The sequence below is a fragment of the Muntiacus reevesi genome, chromosome 1, assembly GCF_963930625.1.
Source record: "Muntiacus reevesi chromosome 1, mMunRee1.1, whole genome shotgun sequence".
NCBI classification, from domain to species: Eukaryota; Metazoa; Chordata; class Mammalia; order Artiodactyla; family Cervidae; genus Muntiacus; species Muntiacus reevesi.
The window spans coordinates 21,103,343-21,122,055 of record NC_089249.1 but is presented as its reverse complement, the minus strand read 5'-3'; positions in this window follow the sequence as shown (position 1 = coordinate 21,122,055).

The following is an 18,713-nucleotide window of genomic DNA, read 5'->3' as shown; positions in this document are numbered from 1 at the left end:
AAGAAGAAAGCAGCAGGAAGAGGATATGGATGATGGAGAAGACATGCCTTCTGGCATCACAGAACGGGCCCTTCTCGCCCACTCTGTCCCAAACCCAAGCTGAATTAAGACTCCCAGGGCTGGGACAATGCTCTGTGGGGACAGAGCCAGCCCAGTGGAGCCTGGAACCAAGATCTCCCAACGGTAGTTCTTTTGTTGTTTCCCAGACACAGAAACTGGGGATGAGTCATTCTTAGGATCCCAAGAGCTGTCTGGCTCACAAATGAAGGGCAGCTGGCAGCCTCAAGCCCTTCCTGTGAACCTCATCCCCACTCTACCCAGCCATCCCAAGGGACCTTCTGCCCTAAATAGAGTTTGGGGCGGAGGCCAAATCCCCAGGAGGCGATATGCTCTGGGCCCGGCACTACAGTCCTGACCCAATGAGGATCTGCCTCTCCTCCTGTAGCCTGGCCAGGGCCAAGGGCTCTTCAGAAACCAAGATTCTTTATGGACTCCTTGAGAAGCAGGAACAATGTTGGAGGACAGAAGAGAAGACAAGAAAGGAGAAAAATGGAGGGATATACCCAATCAGCTATTTATCAAACAGGGCATTTGGAATACGGAAATAAACATGGCAGGGTGAACCCAAGTCAAAATTTCCCATCCTACTCCAGGCATATAAAAGCTGTAAGATAACATATCTTTAAGTATTTTAAACATATACAGTCCAGCTCAAAAGCAAGAAAGTGTAATCTTCAGATTCTAAAAGAAGGGAACCTATACCAGTGAGAGGCACCCCACACCCAGTGGGAAAACCAAGGGTAGAAATGGGCTCATAGGGGTAAGATCTTAATGCGTAATCGGGGACTGAAAGTGTGAAAGTGTTAGTCACCCAGTCCTGTCCTACTCTTTGTGACCCCATGGACTATAGCCTGCCAGGCTCCTCTGTCCATGAAATTCTCCAAGCAAAATTACTGGAGTGGGCTGCCATTACCTTCTCCAGGAGTTTTTCCCAACTCAGGCATCAAACCCATTTCTCCTGCATTGCAGGCATTCTTTGCTGTCTGAGGCATCAGGGACTAGCCACCAATCTGGGACTAGGTTCAGGCTCTAAGTCCTGCTCTGCTGGCAGGAAATCAAATCTGTACTCCCAGTGTGAAGCTGGGTGTCAGAACTGATTAAAGGAATAGAACATCTCCGCTATCAGCCTGGGCTCACTGCAGGAGTTGAGATACTCTCCCAGAACATAGGCAGAATGAGAGATACATATACAAGGTCAGAGCCTCAAGCCTAAAATATGCGCTGGTGTCAGACCCAGATCTAAGCTATGCATGCAGTATCGACATCCTAAGATGAAGAATTAACATCAAAATACTTTGGAAGTCATGAGCTTGCAAGGCAATAACAAAACTTCCCTATAGACTCATAGACCGAAGTTGCAAATTGTGGAAAGAACCTCTCCACTACGAAAAATAGCTTATAGACTCAGCATACCAAAGAATTCACACCCAAAGAACTAGAAATAATATAAATGATGACTCTGTTCCAGTCATAGTGACTCAGGGTTCCCCATCTGGAGGATGAAACTAAATGAGCAGTAACAGGACAGGGTTGCGGGTGGCAGATGTCTGTGAGTTCCAAGAGGTGTAAGCACCTAGCTGGGGCCGGGGACCAGGAGGACACTGGCTTGCAGCTGGTCAGGAAAAACAGAAGTGACAATGATTTTAGCAACAAAGTATGATCTAGCACTGGCATACGAGTGTATCATCACATGCGCTTAATTGAAAACATATATTATATAAACATGTTTATAAACATATATGAGTCTGTGTAGACAAGTGTGAGGGTATTTATATTGTATATATTAAGAACATGCAATGTGTACAGTAGTGACATTGTAAGTTTGAGAGGATATATTTATTTATTATTGAAGCATAATTTATTTGCAATATTGTGCTAGTTTCTGGTATAGAAAGTGATCCAGATATATTATATATATATATGTAAATATCCATATATATGTATTCTTTTTCAGGCTTTTTCCACTACAGATTATTGCAAGGTTTTGAATACAGTTTCCTGCGTTATATAGTAGGTCCTTGTTCTTGATCTGATTTATATACAGTAGTGTGTATCTGTTGGGCTTCCCAGGTGGTACTAGTGGTAAAGAACCCGCCTGCCAATACAGGAGACATAAGACTCTTGATCCCTGAGTCGGGAAGATCCCCTGGAGGAGGGCAAGGAAACCCACTCTAGTATTCTTTACTGGAGAATCCCCAGGCAGAGGAGCCTGGCAGCATACAGTCCACAGGGTCTCAGAGAGTCAGACATGACTGAAGTGATTTGGCACACATGCACGTATATCTGTTAACCCCAGCCTCCTAATTTACACCCCTTTCCCCCTTTGGTAACCATAAATTTGTTTGCTGTGTCTATGAGTCTGTTTCTGTTTTGTAAATAACGTCATTGTTATCATTATTTTAGATTCCACACATAAGCCATATCACGTGGTATTTGTCTTTCTCTGTCTAACTTACTTCACTTAGTATAATAATCTCTAGGTCCATCCATCTTGCTGAAAATGGCATTATTTCATATTTTTATTGCTGAGCAATAATATTCCATTGTGTTCCCCCAGGCGACTCAGTGGTAAAGAATCCGCCTGCCAATGAAGGAGATGTAGAAGACACAGCTTTGATCTCTGGGTCAGGAAGATCCTCTGGAGAAGGAAACGGCAGCCCACTCCAGTATTCTTGTTTGGAGAATCTCATGGACAGCGGAGCCTGGGGGACTACAGTCCATGGGGTTGCAAAGAGTCAGACACGACTGAGCAAGTGAGCATGCACGCAATATTCCATTGGGTGTGTATGGGTGTGTGATCTCACATCTTTATCCATTCATTTGTCAATGGACATTTAGGTTGCTTTCATGTCTAGCTACTGTAAATACTGTTGCTATGAACACTGGGGTGATTGTATCTTTTCAAGTTAGAGTTTTCATCTTTTCCAGATATATGCCCAGGAGTGGCATTGCTGGATCATATGGTAACTCCATTTTTAGCCATTTAAGGAACCTCCATCCTCTTCTCCACAGTGGCTGCAGAGAGGCTATATTGAAATGCTGGAATCTGAGTGGGCACAAACTGAGCATGAACATGACTATATCCATAGCACATGAACTTGAGCAAGCGAATATGTCCTTTTTCATCCTTTTATCTGTGAAATAGGCTTACCAAATAGGGTTGCAGTAAAACTTAATGAGAAAAAAATGCATGAAAAGTGCCTAGATACGGGAATATCTAAACCTTGTGCCGAGTTTTCAGTGTGTTGTGTGGTGTGTTGTGTGTTGTGTTGTGTGTGTGTGTGTGTGTGTGTGTGTGTGTGCAGGGTAGGATAAGCCCTCAATTTCACCTTCCCGGGTTTCTCAAGATCTTCCTTTCCCATCCCCAGCCCCCTCCACCCCAGAAAGCCTCCTGGGGACCTGACCCAGCCACTGGGCAGCTGCCTCTGCCTCGGGGCAGCGGTCCAGGCTTGTCCAGGGGGGCTGCAGTGGGCCAGCTCTTCCCCTCCCCAATCCCCTCTCTCCCTTTCTTCTGCCCATAATTCTGCTGAATCTGGCTATTTTCTCTGGCTCCTCATACACAGAACACTGCTGCTAATTTTATGCCCGAGCTCTGATACAGTGTAATTTGAGGCCAGACACTCTGTCAGCAGTGGGCCCTGGTCCTGCTGCTGCTGTGATTCCTGTGTCCCTCAGCCCCACCACTGGTTCCTGCTGCTGCTGCTGCTGCTACTGCTGCTACTTTAGTTAGAGAATGAGGCCGAGGAATTGCCAGGAAGAGAAGCCAAACCCTTCACATGTTCCAGGCAGCAAATTTGTATTGAGTCTTTCTGAGTAGGTACAGAGAAATGCCTGAAGTGACCTCTTGCATTTTGAGAGCTGATTTGTGATAACCTCCCCTCTCCACAGCCTATGGGAGAAACTCACGCACAAGTTATTCAACTGTCCAAGTTGGTAGCTCTCGGTCCAGGCAGTAACACTCGCGTGTTTTATTCACAGAAGCAACTCTGCAGGCCCTCCCTTCCCACTGGGTTACTTTGAATGTACACCCAAACCTAACAGTTCAGGGGGTTGAGGCCAAGAGGTCAGGAGGAAGAAAACTGCGAGGGTCAGTAGGAAGCAAATGACAGTAAAGTGACATTCTGACAGTAAAGTGCCAAAGAGAATGCTGAAAAATAAAGAGGCTCAAGGACTCAAAAACAAACGCTAGGGTCTTTTTTGGTGGTCTAGTTGTTAGGAATCCAACTGCCAATGCAGGGGACACAGGTTCAAGCCCTGGTCCAGGAAGATCCCACATGGTGTGAGGCAAGTAAGCCTGGGTGCGGCAACTACTGAGCCTGCATCCTACAGCCACAGCCACTGGAGCCCGCACCCCCTAGAGCCCCTGCTCTGCCACAGGAGAAGCCGCCGCAATGAGCAGCCCAACTACCAAAAGGAAGAGCAGCTCCTCTTCGCTGCAACTGGACAAAGCCCTTGCACAGCAATGCAGACCCAGCACAGCAGTAAATAAAGAAAGAAGAAAAAAATGGAAGACACTGAAGCTATATATTAAAAAAAAAAAAAAAAAACACCAGGGGCCACCCAGAGAAGGGGCCTCGCTGCATTATGAGGGTATACTAAGATCCATTCAATAGGCTTCCCCGGAGGCTCAGTGGTAAAGAATCTGCCTGCAATTCGGGAGAGGAAGTTTGGCTCTTCCGCTCAGGAAGATCCCCTGGAGGAGGAAATGGCAACCCATTCCAGTATTCTTGCCTGAAGAATTCCATGGACAAAGGAGCCTTGGCGGGCTACAGTCCCTAGGGTCGCAAAGAGTCAGACAGGACTGAAGCGACTTAGCATGCGTGCCTGCACTAATATCCATTTATAGCCACGTCTCCAAGGAAAGGTTCAATACTCTCAGAACATACCTGAGGGCTGCCAGTCCTGAATGAAGACTACATCTTAATGTCACAAAATGCACAGCAGTTTTCAAACCTTTCTCACTCAAGTGCTGCAGGTCTGCAAGATAAAATGAAGAAACCCACCTCTGAGGAGCTGTTTATCAGGGCTAAGAGCTCCAGTGGCAGAAACAGGAGCATGATGATGATCAGGGGCTGGGGCAGGACGGGGAGATGGCCCTGGAGCCCATCTTACAGGAAGTCAGCAAGTGCCCACTGCCTGGAATGACTCTCCTAAGGAAGAGAAGGAAAATCCCAGATCAGACTGAGCAAGGTTCCTGGGGATCCCTCAGGTACTGAATTCCCCAATCCTGACCCACATGTGTCTCTCTTTGTAATTTATGAGGGGAACCTCACTGACCTCCTCCCTGAGTCATAAATAGCCACCCTGGCAGGCCCCAGGAAGCAGCATTTGAAGACAAGAAGGGTGTGGATGAGGCCAACTAGACAGCAAGCTCCCTGAAGGCAGAAGGGTCCTGCCCGCCTCTGTGATGTCTCAGCACGCAGCAGAGCTGGGTCTGGAACTTAGGTACACTGGCTCTGACACACCTGAGTTACGTAACCTCTCTGACCATCAGTTTCCTTGTTCATTTTTCTAAATGGAGATGATTATACCTGCTTCATAGGATTATTGCCTTATTCATTTCTCAAAATGTAGTGAGCACTTACTGTGCCCCAGACACCTACTCTGTGCCCAGCTTCAATGAAAGCCATTGTTCTCATTAAACCTTCTGTAGATGGGTTAAATAAGTTGGTGAATGCCAAGCACTCAGTATAATGCCTGGCACGTGGAAGATGAACAGTAAATCATTGATGTTAATGTTATTATTGATGATAATTTCCTTGATACGGTTTGGTCCCTTCTTGGTCTATCTCCCCCTGCACACTTCACTCTCCTCTGACTTAAAACTTATTACATCAAACTCTATTTTTCCCCCATATATATCCACTGTCACTGCACTTGATTTGTGGAAACTGCTCTGTACCTAATCAAAACCATTGATGGAAATTGACCACCAGGGGACGCTGCGACCCAGAAGCCCAGTCCCCACTCTGCAGCGCCACCTGGAGGAGGAAATATCGTAAGTCACAAGCGAAAGGACCGGTCCAAAAAGAGGGTCAAATAGTGAGAGCCAGCTTGGCAAAGGGCTGCTTGCTGAACTCCACAGCCAAATCTCTACACGGCCTCATCAGCCAGAATCTGAGCAGGATTCATGGGAAGAAGCCCCCTGAGGCTTAAATCTGGAATCTTCTCCCCTTTGATCACAAATATGATAATGGCTAAGATACTCAGAGTTTACTGTCTAACCAACCATCCACCACAAGATTGCGAGTATGAGTTAGCACTTTCAATGCCTAACTACAGTGCTTGGCTCAAAGTTCATCTCAATATATGTTGGCTCTGATTATTGTTACTTAATCCTCATTCCAACCCCTATAATATGTCATTATTTTCCCTCTGCTCTTGAGATAAGGAAACTGAGGCTGTATGGGATTAGGAGACTGAACCAAAGTGACTTAGTGGATGAGTGGTGAAGTAAGATTTTGACCTTAAATCTGGCTGATTTCAAACCCACACTGTCAATAAATGTGCTGAACTGGCTCATTCATTCATATATTCACTTCACAAGCATTTAGCCTCTCCTCTGTATAGGTGGAAAGGATACGGAGATGAATCTGGCCCAGTGGTTGCCTTCCGGGAATTCACACCACTGTTGAAGTACACATGTATGCACGTGTGCATACACACAAGCACACACATGCATGCATATGCACCTGCACAGAAGTGAACATACACAGACGGTGCACCCACACACGCATGGAGACACGCACACACATGCATGCATGCCCACATATATACACATGCATTCAGAGCAATGCACAGGTTGGGGAGAAATCAGGAGATACATGTTAAGAATCCAGCTTCCCTGATGCTGCGCCCAATGCTGTCTTCAGCCTCCAGGGGATATCAAACACAGATGTCTCCAGGGGCCTGGCAGGTATCTTCAGTGGTGGCTGGAGCCTGGATGGAAAGCTCAAGGGGGTGGGGCAAACTGTGGCTTCGGGTCTGCCTTCCACGCCATCACCTCTGGCACAGGACTGCAAAGACTCTAAGCATTCTAAATGTGAATCTGGCCTTCCAGCTCGCCATGAAGGTCTACTGGTCAAGGCAGAAGAACAGAACTGTCTTGTTAGCAGTTTGTTGGCTCGCTCTGCAGTCATAAGAACTTAAACACACAGTACATGGGCCTCCATTTGTCCTACTGCTCCAGTCCCCGTAGTGTTGGTGTCAGTAAGCAAGGCATAGGGACTTGTAGGTCCCAGTAATCCTCTGGACGTCATTCAAAAAGGAAACAGAATCCATGAGAGTGTTTAAATAAAGAGTGATGTAATCTGATTAATGTTTTAAAAAGATCCCTTTGTCTGCTGCTCAAACGGAGGCTCCCAGGAGGTGGTATTAGAAGTAAATAGACTATGTGCCCCATTCTAACAGCATTTTAAGAATTGGCTTTATTGAGGTACAATTTACATATGATAAAACTCACCAACTTAGGGACTTGCCTGGTGGTCCAGTAGTTTAGGATCTGCCTTATAATGCAAGGGACACAGGTTTGATCCCTGGTCAGGGAACTAAGATTACACATGCTGAGCAGCAACTAAACCTATGTGCTTCAACTAGAGGGCCCTTGAGCTACAGCAAAGACCCAACACAACCAAACGAACAAACAAAACACTCGCCAAGTTCGAGTGTATAATTCAACAAGTTTTGACAATTATGTAGCCACTGCATCACAATACAGGAGATTTCCATTATCCCTGAAAAACTCCCAAAGGATCATGCCCCATTGCCATCAATCTCCTCCGTTCCCTACCCCAGGCCCTGGCAACCACTGATCTGTGTGCTATCATTCCACTTTGCCATTTCTCAAATTTCATATGAATGGAATTAACTACAGAGTATGCGGTCTTCTGTGCCTGGGTTCTTTCACAGGGTATAATTCATCAGTGTTGATGTGTACATCAGTAATTATTCTTCTTATCACTAAGTAGCAGTCTATAGTAGGAGCATACCATAATTTGGCCTCTATTCACAAGCTGATGGACATCGGGGCTGTTTCCAAGTCTGGGGTTATTAAAACAAAGTTGCTACAAACATTCAAGCACAAGTGCTTGTGAGGACATGAGTTTTCATTTCTCTTGGGTAAATATTTAAGAGAGGAATGCTGGGTCGTTTAGTACTTGCATATTTAACTTTATAAGAAAACTTCCAAAGTGGTTGCACCATTTTGCATTCCTGGCAGCCAGTGTATTAAGAGGCAGATGTTCAAGGTTCCAGGTCCACGCTGGCTCAGAGATGGGGGCTCCATCTGTAAACACCAGGGGTCTAAGTGCAGCTATAGCCTCTGGGTTAGTTATTATCTCCTCTCAGCTCCAAACTTACCCTTCTGAGGATTTCCCTGGTGGTCCAGAGGTTAAGACTCCACACTTCCACTGCAGGGGACACAGATTTGACCCCTGGTCAGGGAACCAAGATCTTGCATGGGGCACAGCCAAAAAACAAAACAAATAAATCTACCCTTCTATGCTCAGCTTTCTGGAGCTGGGGAGTTGGGTCTCCAAAGCACTTTTCTGCTTTGCCAGCTGATTCCCAATAGCTTCTGCCAATAGGGGCTACTAGAGGGAGAAGAGGAAGGCATTCAACCCTTCATATGTTTTTACTGTTCCCAGCAGTCTTGCAGCCCTGGAAGCCATAGTTGGTCCCAGTAACCATTGACTCTAGTTTCTAGTTCTTTCCACATTCCCAGGTTGAGGTTCCCCACTCCTCAGAGGTCTGAAGTTCTGAGTCCCAGCTCCCTGAGGACCCTCTTCAAGCTTCTAAGACACCAGCCCCAGCTGGGCACCAACACTCCCCCCACCAGCTCCCTCCTGCAGGCTTCTAAGTCATGACAACCCCACCCTCTTCCTCCTATTCCCACGGCTATAGGAAGCAGTTACTATCTGCTTACCTCAGTGTCTCCTTTTGCCTTTTCAGTCTTCTGAGATCCGTTCAACCAATCCCCTATATTAAATTCTGACTGTTAAAGTAATTTGTCTGCTCTTCCCGCAATACTCAGGCAGCCTCACAGGCCACAAGTCTAGCTCCCAGCTAGATTGTCTCCAGGGAAGCAGGATGGTCAGGCAGGAGGAGGTTCAAGCCTGGAGCAAAAGATAGGCCCTCAGACAACTCACCTAACCACTCTTACCATCAGCTTATCTGTTAAAAAATAAAAAACAACACCCAGCTGGAGCCTGATCTGATCAAGGGTTCAATAAATAATTGAGGAAGAAAATGGGAGAAGGAGACATTTTATATTACAGGCACCTGCTCAGGTTGGGCATGTTACAAATTTTATTCCAAGACCCTCCAGGGAATGCAAATTCCTCTCCTTCCTCACTCTGTTCTTGACTAGAGAATGCTCTAGAATCCATTTTCCCTTCTTCCTTTGGTAATGAAGTCCATAAGAAGTTGGACCGGACTCATGGCCCTCTCTTGCAGCTACAGGTGACCATGTGACCGACAGCCCGACAGCGGGATGGGAGGGGGAGCTATGGGCACAACTTCCAGGCTGTACCCTCAAAGGAAGAAGGCGTGTCCTCCGCCTTGCTCCTCCCCTTCCTGCTAGCTGGAGAGGCTCGGGGTGGAGAACGAACGGGTGAGGGCGCTTGGGTCTCTCTCCAGACTGCACAGCTTACATTCAGATTGTTCATGGGAAAGAAAGAAACCTCTGTTGTGTTCACGCCACTGAGATTTTGACCTTCGTTGCAGCCTGTGTTCTACTATATCCATTAGGGCAGTGTTGGCAAACGTGTTTAGTGAAGGGCCAGATAGTAAATATTTTAAGCTTTGCAGGGCGCCGGTCTCCGGCAGTCACAACTACTGGATTCTGCTGTCACAGCATGAAAGCAGTCATAAACAATAAATAATTGAATGGGTGTGGCTGACTTCCAATACAACTTTATTTACAAAAATAGGTCGCAGACGTGGCCTTCGGCCGGTACTTGCAGATCCCTGCACCAGACTTAGGAGCCAGGAGTGTCCCTGCTAACAGTTCACGGAGGGAGAGCTGCGGAGCGCCCAGGTGGAGATGAGGCTGAGCAGCTGCCCGAGTGCGCGCCCTCCCCGACCCAAGCCCCCTCCTCCCTGGGCGGTCTACTGCTTTCTTGTCGCCACCATCGTCTCACTGCCTCTAACGGAACTCTGCCCCCGGAGGGAAGGAAGGCCTCCTCTGATGGTGGTTTGCACAGTCTGGCCATGTTGGAAATCCACATTTCTTTTTAACGATTCCATTTCTTTTCACATTTTTTTTTAATTGGGGTAGAATTGATTTATGGCATTATATAAGTTTTAGGTGTACAACATAGTGATTCACGATTTTTAAAAGCTATCCTCCACTTATAGTTATTTTAAGTTATGGGCTATATTCCTTATGTTGTACAGTATATTGTTGTTGTTGTTGTTGTTTAGTAACTAATTCGTGTCCAACCCTTTGTGACCCCCATGGACTGTCTGCCAGTCTCGTCTGTCCATGGGATTTTCCAGGCAAGAATACTGGAGTGGGTTGCCATTTCCTTCTCCAGGGGATCTTCCTGACCCAGAGATGGAACCCAAGTCTCTAGCATTGGCAGCAGATTCTTTATAGTATTTTGTACTCTTCATACCCTACCTCTATCTTGCTCCTCCTCCTCCCCTTGAACCTGACTTTCTTGAAGGCACCAAAAGGGGAGCCTCCCTCACCCAGGCTCTCCCTCCAGCCCGAGCACCCATGGCATGTTTTCTTCATGTGTCCTACAGATCACCTTGGCCTCTCTCCATGCCTTCTTCCCACATCCCTCCCACTGCTCTGATTCTGTGGCTTTTCCTCATTTTTGTAATTCTTTGCATCACCTAAGCTGGTCAAAGACTGGGCAGCCTCTGAGTTGCAGATATCTGTGAGAGCACCTTCTAGACGTCCATCTCTTCCTGCTGAGGATTATGTACCATGAACACATTTAGGTCAAGGACTGTGTCATACTCATCTATGAGTCTCCAAAGTCCAATGTCCAAAGCAGGACCAACAGGAGTCATGGGAGGGAGGATGTGAGGAAGGGGGCAATCGGATGCGGGCCAAGGAGACCACTGTGGCTGGGCGTCCGGTCCCAGGAACTCCCCGCTCCCTGGGCCAGGCTGGGACCCTGGTGACTGAGCTAATGTGTCTCCTCCACCTCAAGGCTCCACCTTCTGTGCTAAAGGAAGCTCTTCCTCTCTCCCAGCCCAAATGTGCAAGAGCTTCCCAGAGCACCCCACCTCCCAGACATGCAACCCAGGAACTGAACAGCTTTGCAACATGAGCTCTGAGAAATTCCATAACCGCCCTTCCATCCTCTTACTCTTCGGTGACCTACTCCCATCCCTGATGGAACCTCCTACCACAGTGACCAGTGGTACCGTTGGTGCATCCACTCCATGCCTGCTGTGGCACCCGTTCTCCAGCCTTGGCCTCTTCTGATGCCCACGAAGTTGCCTTTGTTCCCCGGCACCACCTCTCTGGCATCTCCTCCTATGAGTCTGGGGGCTCCATCCCAGGCTCTTTGCCATCTGCTTCCTCAGCCCCCTACTCACCCTCCATGCTCTCTCTGGCTATGGGTTTCATCTACTCCCTGCCTCCAGGACCTGTGCATGCTGGTGGTTCCCCGACTCTCCCCAGAGTTTCAGGCCTGTGAGTCCCAATGCCTCCTGGACATTCCATCTAGGTGCCCCCAGCTCCTCAAAGGTGGCCTCCCTCTCTCTTCACAGTGGATCCTCCTCACACATTCTGTCTCCGAATTCACCAAAGCCAGAAACTTGGGAGTCACTGTGGCCTTCTCATCCCCCTCTAGCTGCAATATCTTACTGGGTGGGAATGGATTTTACTGTCCAAGTTCCCTCCAACTGCCCCCACCTCTCTATCTCTACAGCCTGGACCTTACTATAGTTTTAAAAATTTATTTATTTTTGACATTGCTGGTTCTTCATTGCTGCATGCAGGCTTTCTCTAGTTGCAGAGAGCAGAGGCTACTCTCTAGTTGTGGTGCGTGGGGCTCGTGGGCATTCCGGCTTCAGTAGTTGCAGCTCCTGGACTCTAGAGCACGGGCCCTGTAGTTGTGGCACATCTGCTTAGTTGTCACCGGGGCACGTGGAATCTTCCCGGACCAGGGACTGAACCTGTGTCCCCTGCATTGGCGGGCAGATTCTTAACCACTGGACCATCAGGGAAGTCCCCAGTCTGGTCTTAATTCAGACTTCCCTCCTGTCTGGCCTGAGTTATTTCAACAGCTGCCTATCTGGTCTTCCTCCATCTCAGCCCTGCAGTTTATGATCCACACTGGCTCCAGGGAGGCCTTCCCTAAATATATCTCTCAGTCTTCCAATCCTTCTGGCTCTCAGGACACCGAGCCCAGATCGCTTCCATTCAAGCCAGGCTCCATCCAGCCCAACTCAGGCCTCATTCCCCTCCTCGCCTAACTCCAGCTCACGTTGCAGGTCGGTCCCCGATCATGTCCACGGCTTCTCTGCTTGACCAACTCCTGCTTCTACTGACTCTGTGCCACCCGAGGAAAGGTGCTGCAAGGATGAGAAGTGTCTCCTCTAGTCTTCTGCAGCCACACCTTTCCACCCCGACCCCAGGACCCTGCGGTGTCCCATACGGGGCAGGTTCTGCCCCTCATCGCCCTCAGACTGCAGTGACAGTCTTCCAGGAAGGTTGGAAGGCATGGCCATGACTGGAGGGGGTGGGGGGCTGCTCGCCAGCTCTCTGTCCTGGGCCGGATGCACGGCCCCTGCAGGAATCTTCTCCCATATGTGAGCCCTCTTTTCCAACTCTCCTCCCTATTCAGTGACTCTGACTGCACCTGTTACTTCTTCTCGTCCCTCTGTCACCATGTGAACAAAAGATGTAGACATTTATTTCACAACAAAAAAGAAAATTATGAAGCCCTTGCCCCGTCTTTCTCATCCCCAAAGGAACTACTAAAACCCTTTTCATTATTTCCTTTAAGTGTCTCTATATTTCTAAATAAAAAGCTTATATTTCTATTTTTGATGGACCTAGAGATTATTATTCTAAGTGAAGGAAGTCAAAGAAAGACAAATATCATATGATATCACTTATACGTGGAATCTTTAAAAAGTGATACAGATGAACTTATTTGTAAAACAGAAATAGACTCCAGACTTAGAAAGCAAATGTACGGTAACCAAAGGGGAAAAGCAGGGGGGAGGGAGAAATTAGGAGGTTTGGATTAACATACCACTATATATAAACTAGATAGTCAACAAGGATTTTCAATGTATTAAAAATTTTTTTAAGTTTGGAAGCTTTGGGGACCTTCTCTTTGTCACTGGTCTTCTGAGGCTATATGATGATGTTTGTGGTATGGATTATTTCTTGTTCACTTTACTAGTTCCACATAAACCAACTCAATCTGGAGACTCACAATCTTTGGTTTGTGGAAACTTTCTTTAATTATTTATTTGATAATGTTCTCTGATCTCTCTCTCTTTAATTTCTCTAAGTCAGATGTTATACTTCCTGGATTGTTTTTCTAAGTCTGTTTTTCCCTCTCATATGTTCCATCTCCAATTTTTTCCTGTTATACCCTAAAGATATTTCTGTGACTTGTTTTCCAAAACTACTACTGAAATTCTTATTTTGGCTACCTTTGGTTAAATTTCAAGTTTTCTCTATTGTGCTCTGATTGTTCAGTGGTCACAGCTTCCTCTTCTGGTTTTATGAGTTGTCTATCTGTCAGCTTTTGCTGTGTAACAACCACAAAAATCACAATGGCACATAACAGTAAGCTATGTATTTATTCGACTGCTTCTGGTCTTACTTGTGGTACGTGGCATCTTCACTGTGGCATATGGGATTTAGTTTCCTGACCAGGGATTGAACCCTGGTCCCCTGCTTTGAAAGCGTGGACAATTAGCCACTGAACCATCAGTGAAGTTGAACAATTTATTTTTGCTGGTGCCCTGTGGCTTGACTGGAGTCATTCTGATACAATGATTCTTTACTTTCTTTCTTTCTTTCTTTCTTTTTTTTTTTTTTTTTTTTTTTTGCAGCACCACGCAGCTTGTGGGATCTTAGTTCTCCAATCAAAGATCAAATACCGGTCCTTGGCTGTGAAAGCGCAGAATCCTAACTATTGGAATGCCAGGGATTCCCCAGTGATTCATTCTGGAATCCAATCTAGTGGGACAACGTTTCTTTCCATTTCTTTTATCATTTTAGTTTGATGTCTCTGTTTCACATGGATGGCTTTCCTCAATTGCCTGATGCTCTTTGGTTGTTCATTAACATTTAAGACAAACACACCGATAAGGCTGATCAGGAGCTCTGCAAGGGTGGGCAATTGCATGTGGACTGACAGGTGTCTATTTGGGTGCTAGGGCAGGGAGGCAACTATCTTGTTGGGAATACTCATAAAGATAGCATGCATAAGTCTTTTTCTCTAGTAAATTTTCCAGTAACTTGCCTTGCAGCTGACCTTCTATGCTTGGAATGTGGGAGTGGGCAAGGGTGGATTGGGGGTGGTAGGATCAGGAGGATGTTCTGACCATTTGGAAAGTAAATTTCCAATTAATTCCATTTTCAGTCCCAGATTTTGTCCCTGACCTGTGTCATGCTGGTGGCCTTGGTGCCCCAAGAATCTCCCCTTCATGGTCTCCAGAGAATAAACATCTTTCACGAGGCTCAAGGGTAAGCCCTTGCCTACTGGCTTTTAACTCACCCCATCATCCCCTCCACCTGCACCCCTTAAGTCCTGGACTTTGTTGGGGTTCTGTAGGCTCATTCATTTTCTTCTCACTGGAGTTCCTGTGGTTTCTGCTGCCTTCTAAATATGTTACCATCATTCCAAACAAATCCCTCTTCTAAAGTGTGTTGCAATCTCTCGACTCTTGATGCCCCCTTTCTAATCCCTTTGTCCTTGTGGGATTATATTTTTTTTCTCTATAATGACAGCTTGTGCTCAGGAGGGAGGAGAATCCAATGCTGCTACCTTTTTTCCCTACCAAGTGGTTTATTGCTTTTTGTGTGTATAAGCATCTTTCACACAGACTATGCCCGGGGGACTTCTTTCTAACAACAACACAAAAATTAATCAAAGTATTTCCCTAAGCTAAGAGGTCACCTGCTACTAACTCCTCCAGGAATGAAACATAACAGCCACTTTATAAAAATTTGTGATACATATTTTTTTTTCTTTCCTTGCAGTATTCCTTTCATTTCATAGGTGAGGAAACTCCAGCTTGGAGAGGGGAATGAACTGCCCCCAGTCACAGAGCTGAACTGGGACTGGAGTTCCATTCTTCTCATTTCAGAGTGCCTGTGGCTTCTCCATCACCCGATCTGGGGCTCAGAGTGCCCTCCAATGAAGAACACAGGTGCATGGGCCATGAGGTGGCCAGGTGCTTTACCTGGCTCCTTCAGCACTGCAGGCTGCAACAGCCCCCATTTATATAAGGAAACTAAGACTCCCCACACTGACATGCCAGCTTCCCTGGTGGCTCAGTGGTAAAGAATCTGGGAGACATGGGCTCGATCCCTGGGTCAGGAACATCCACTAGAGAAGGAAATGGCAACCCACACCAGTATTCTTGCCTGGAAAATTCCATGGACAGAGGAGCCTGGCGGGCTACAGTCCATGGGGGTCACAAGAGTCAGACACAACTGAGCGACGAAACCACTGCCACCACCAGAGTGACACACTCCATGTTCTCAAGGGACAATTCCTCGTCCACAAAGGGCTGACTTCGACCATCTCCTGATGATTCTCTTGCAGACATTTCTAACTCTCACAAATTCAAAGATGGTTTTCCGACGGACCCAACTTGAACAGCCAATAAGCACCCGGCACCATGGAGACCATGAAGCAACAGACCCATGGAAGGGGATTTTCCTTTGGGAGACTCATCTACCCTGGCCCAAGTGAACCCAGAGGCCTGGAGAGGCCAAGTACCTGGTCCAAGGTCACAGGCTCCCATCAATCAAGGATGTCTCAATTCACATCCTTCATTCTTAAATGAGGTGACTAAACTGTGTCTCAAAGGCTAATCCAGCTTGCAGACCTATTTGGATGGAGGTCTCAGGTGGTGAACCATGAGCTTGCATGCCCCCCTGCTGTCTGTATAGTGTGGGCTGGGGAAGGGGGAGGGGAGCAGGCAGGTTAGGAGCTCCCTGGCCCCCATCCTGGGTGTGTGACCTCAGGGCTGAGGGACTTGTAGGCTAAAGAAATCAGGCCAGATGGGTGTCCACAGTGGCATGTGGTGAGGGAGGATTTCCAAGCCCTGTGGACAAACTCTGGGGAAGAAAAAAGTGGGTCACCCTAGTGCCATACAGTCTTCAAAATAAAAGTCTCAGACAGTAAGGGGCTGGAGGTGTCCACAGAGCAACAGGGATGGGCAGCTGGGGAGGGGGGAGGGAGCAGGTGCCAGCGAGGGGGGAGGAGCTTTCCGGAGAAGCAGGCACAGCTGTGCCATTATCAAAATATCGATATGCTTCTTTTGTTGTTCAGCCACTCAGCTGTGTCTGACTCCTTGCGACCCCATGGACTGCAGCACACCAGGCTTTCCTGACCTTCACTATCTTCCGGAGTTGGTTCAAACTCATGTCCATTGAGTCATGGACATGGACTCATGTCATCCAACCATCTCATCCTTTGTCATCCCCTTCTCCTGCCCTCAACCTTTCCCAGCATCAGGGTCTTTTCCAATGACTTGGTTCTTCGCATCAGGTGGTCAAAGTAGTAGAGCTTCAGCTTCAGCATCAGTCCTTCCAATGAATATTCAGGACTGATTTCCTTTAGGATTGACTGGTGGGATGCCCTTGCTGTCTAAGAGACTCTTAAGAGTCTTCTCCAGCACCACAGCATCACATCAATTCTTTGGCACTTCTAACCCAGTTTGGTGCCTGTGTACTGCCACCCCCACCCCCAACTCTCCCCATGGACCTCCGGAGCCTCTTCATAATCCAACGACTAAAGGGTTAATGCCCGGTACATCAGGCAGCCTCCAGGACACTGCTGTGGACCAGACAATTGTGGTGACAGATCTTGAATGGGACTCCCCCCAAAACTAATGACATTAACTGACACGAATGTCACACTGGCTTAGAGCAATTCGCTCTGTGTCAGTCCATGGGCACCTCTGTAGACCTAGAGCCTCTGCCGTGCACCAGGCCCTGCACTGGGCCCTGGGGGATCAGGCAGGATGCAGGAGCAGCTCAAAGTCAGGTGAGGCTCAGAGACCTGGGAGCTGGGTCATTTGCCTGAAAATGGAACGAGAGGGCAGAGAGAGGAGAGACAAGATGGAGATGTCAGCAGGGGACAGACCAAGGAGGCTTTAAAAGTCAAATGAAGGACACTGAACTGTATCTCAAAGCCCAGGAACAGCTGGAGAGGGCTCTAAGCAGGGGTAGGACTGAATGAGATTTATGTTTTACCTCGAGCATCAAGAAAGCCAAGGGGAAGATGAGTGCGAGCAGGACAAGACCAAAACTGGAATATCAGGTAGGAGGCTGACTGTGCATCCAAGGGAGGGTCTGAAGAGAGGGACAGATAGAAGGCAGGATCACAAAATCCCTGGCTGACTCCATATAGTCACACTGTACAGAGCAAGATTAAATGCCATCCCCATTTGAAGTGGGAAATTTGAGGCTGCAGAACAATAAAAACAGTCTTATCTACATCAAGGGCTTACTCTGTGTTCAGCACTACTCCAGGGGCTCTATGTATAAAGTACCCAGTAAGATAACTATTCCAATGTTCCCATTTTACAGATGAGGAAACTGAGGCAAAGAGTGGGTAACTGGTTCAAGGTCATACTGCTAGGAGGCAGTATGAACTCCAGCAGTATGAGAAGGGGAGAAAACTCAGAAAGAGACTCATGCTGGCTTTGAAGAAATATAGATTCATTCTGTGTGTCTTTAAAAGGAAATTCCAAGTATAGGGTTAGAAGGAAATGCCAGATCAATACAAAGAATTTTCTATCAATGGCAGTATGCTAGTGAGGTGGGGCCCCTGTAGGGTGACATCCTTAGAAGGGGTTATGGATCCAGATGGATTGGGTTCAAATCCTAGCATGCCACCTTTCAGCTGAGTGACTTTAGAAAGTTAAGTAACCTCATTGTGACTCAGTTTTGTTATCTATAGAATGGGGCTAAGAATAGTGTCTCATGGGGTGGTTGAGTTAATACATGAATTAACTCACCATTATCAGCATCCCCATCACCTGGAACTGTCCCCTTAAAACCAAGTTCCCTTTTCAAGTTCATGATTACTCTTTCTCTCCAAACTCTTTCTTATCCCCTCCGACCTCATTCTTATGCTAACTGAAAACTGATCAATCAGAGTCAGATAATTCAAACTGCTGTTGAATTATGAAGATGCTCAATGACAAAAATTGCTGTTGTTGATGAAGTTGTCTTTGAGGTATAAAACTGTTGTTTGTAGGTTTCATTATTAACATACAAACTCAGGTTGTTCCTCCAGGCAAGATGGGCTAACAGATCCCCAAGCCATGTACCACCTGGCCAGAGAATCGTAACCTGAAGACACCTTGATGCCCAAAACTAAGATTAAGAAATGTCACAAGAAGATGATTCATCCCAGTTTCTTTGTTCTTCTCCTTTAAAAACACCCCCAACTCAAAAACCAAGTTGGAGTGGATCTGAGATTTGT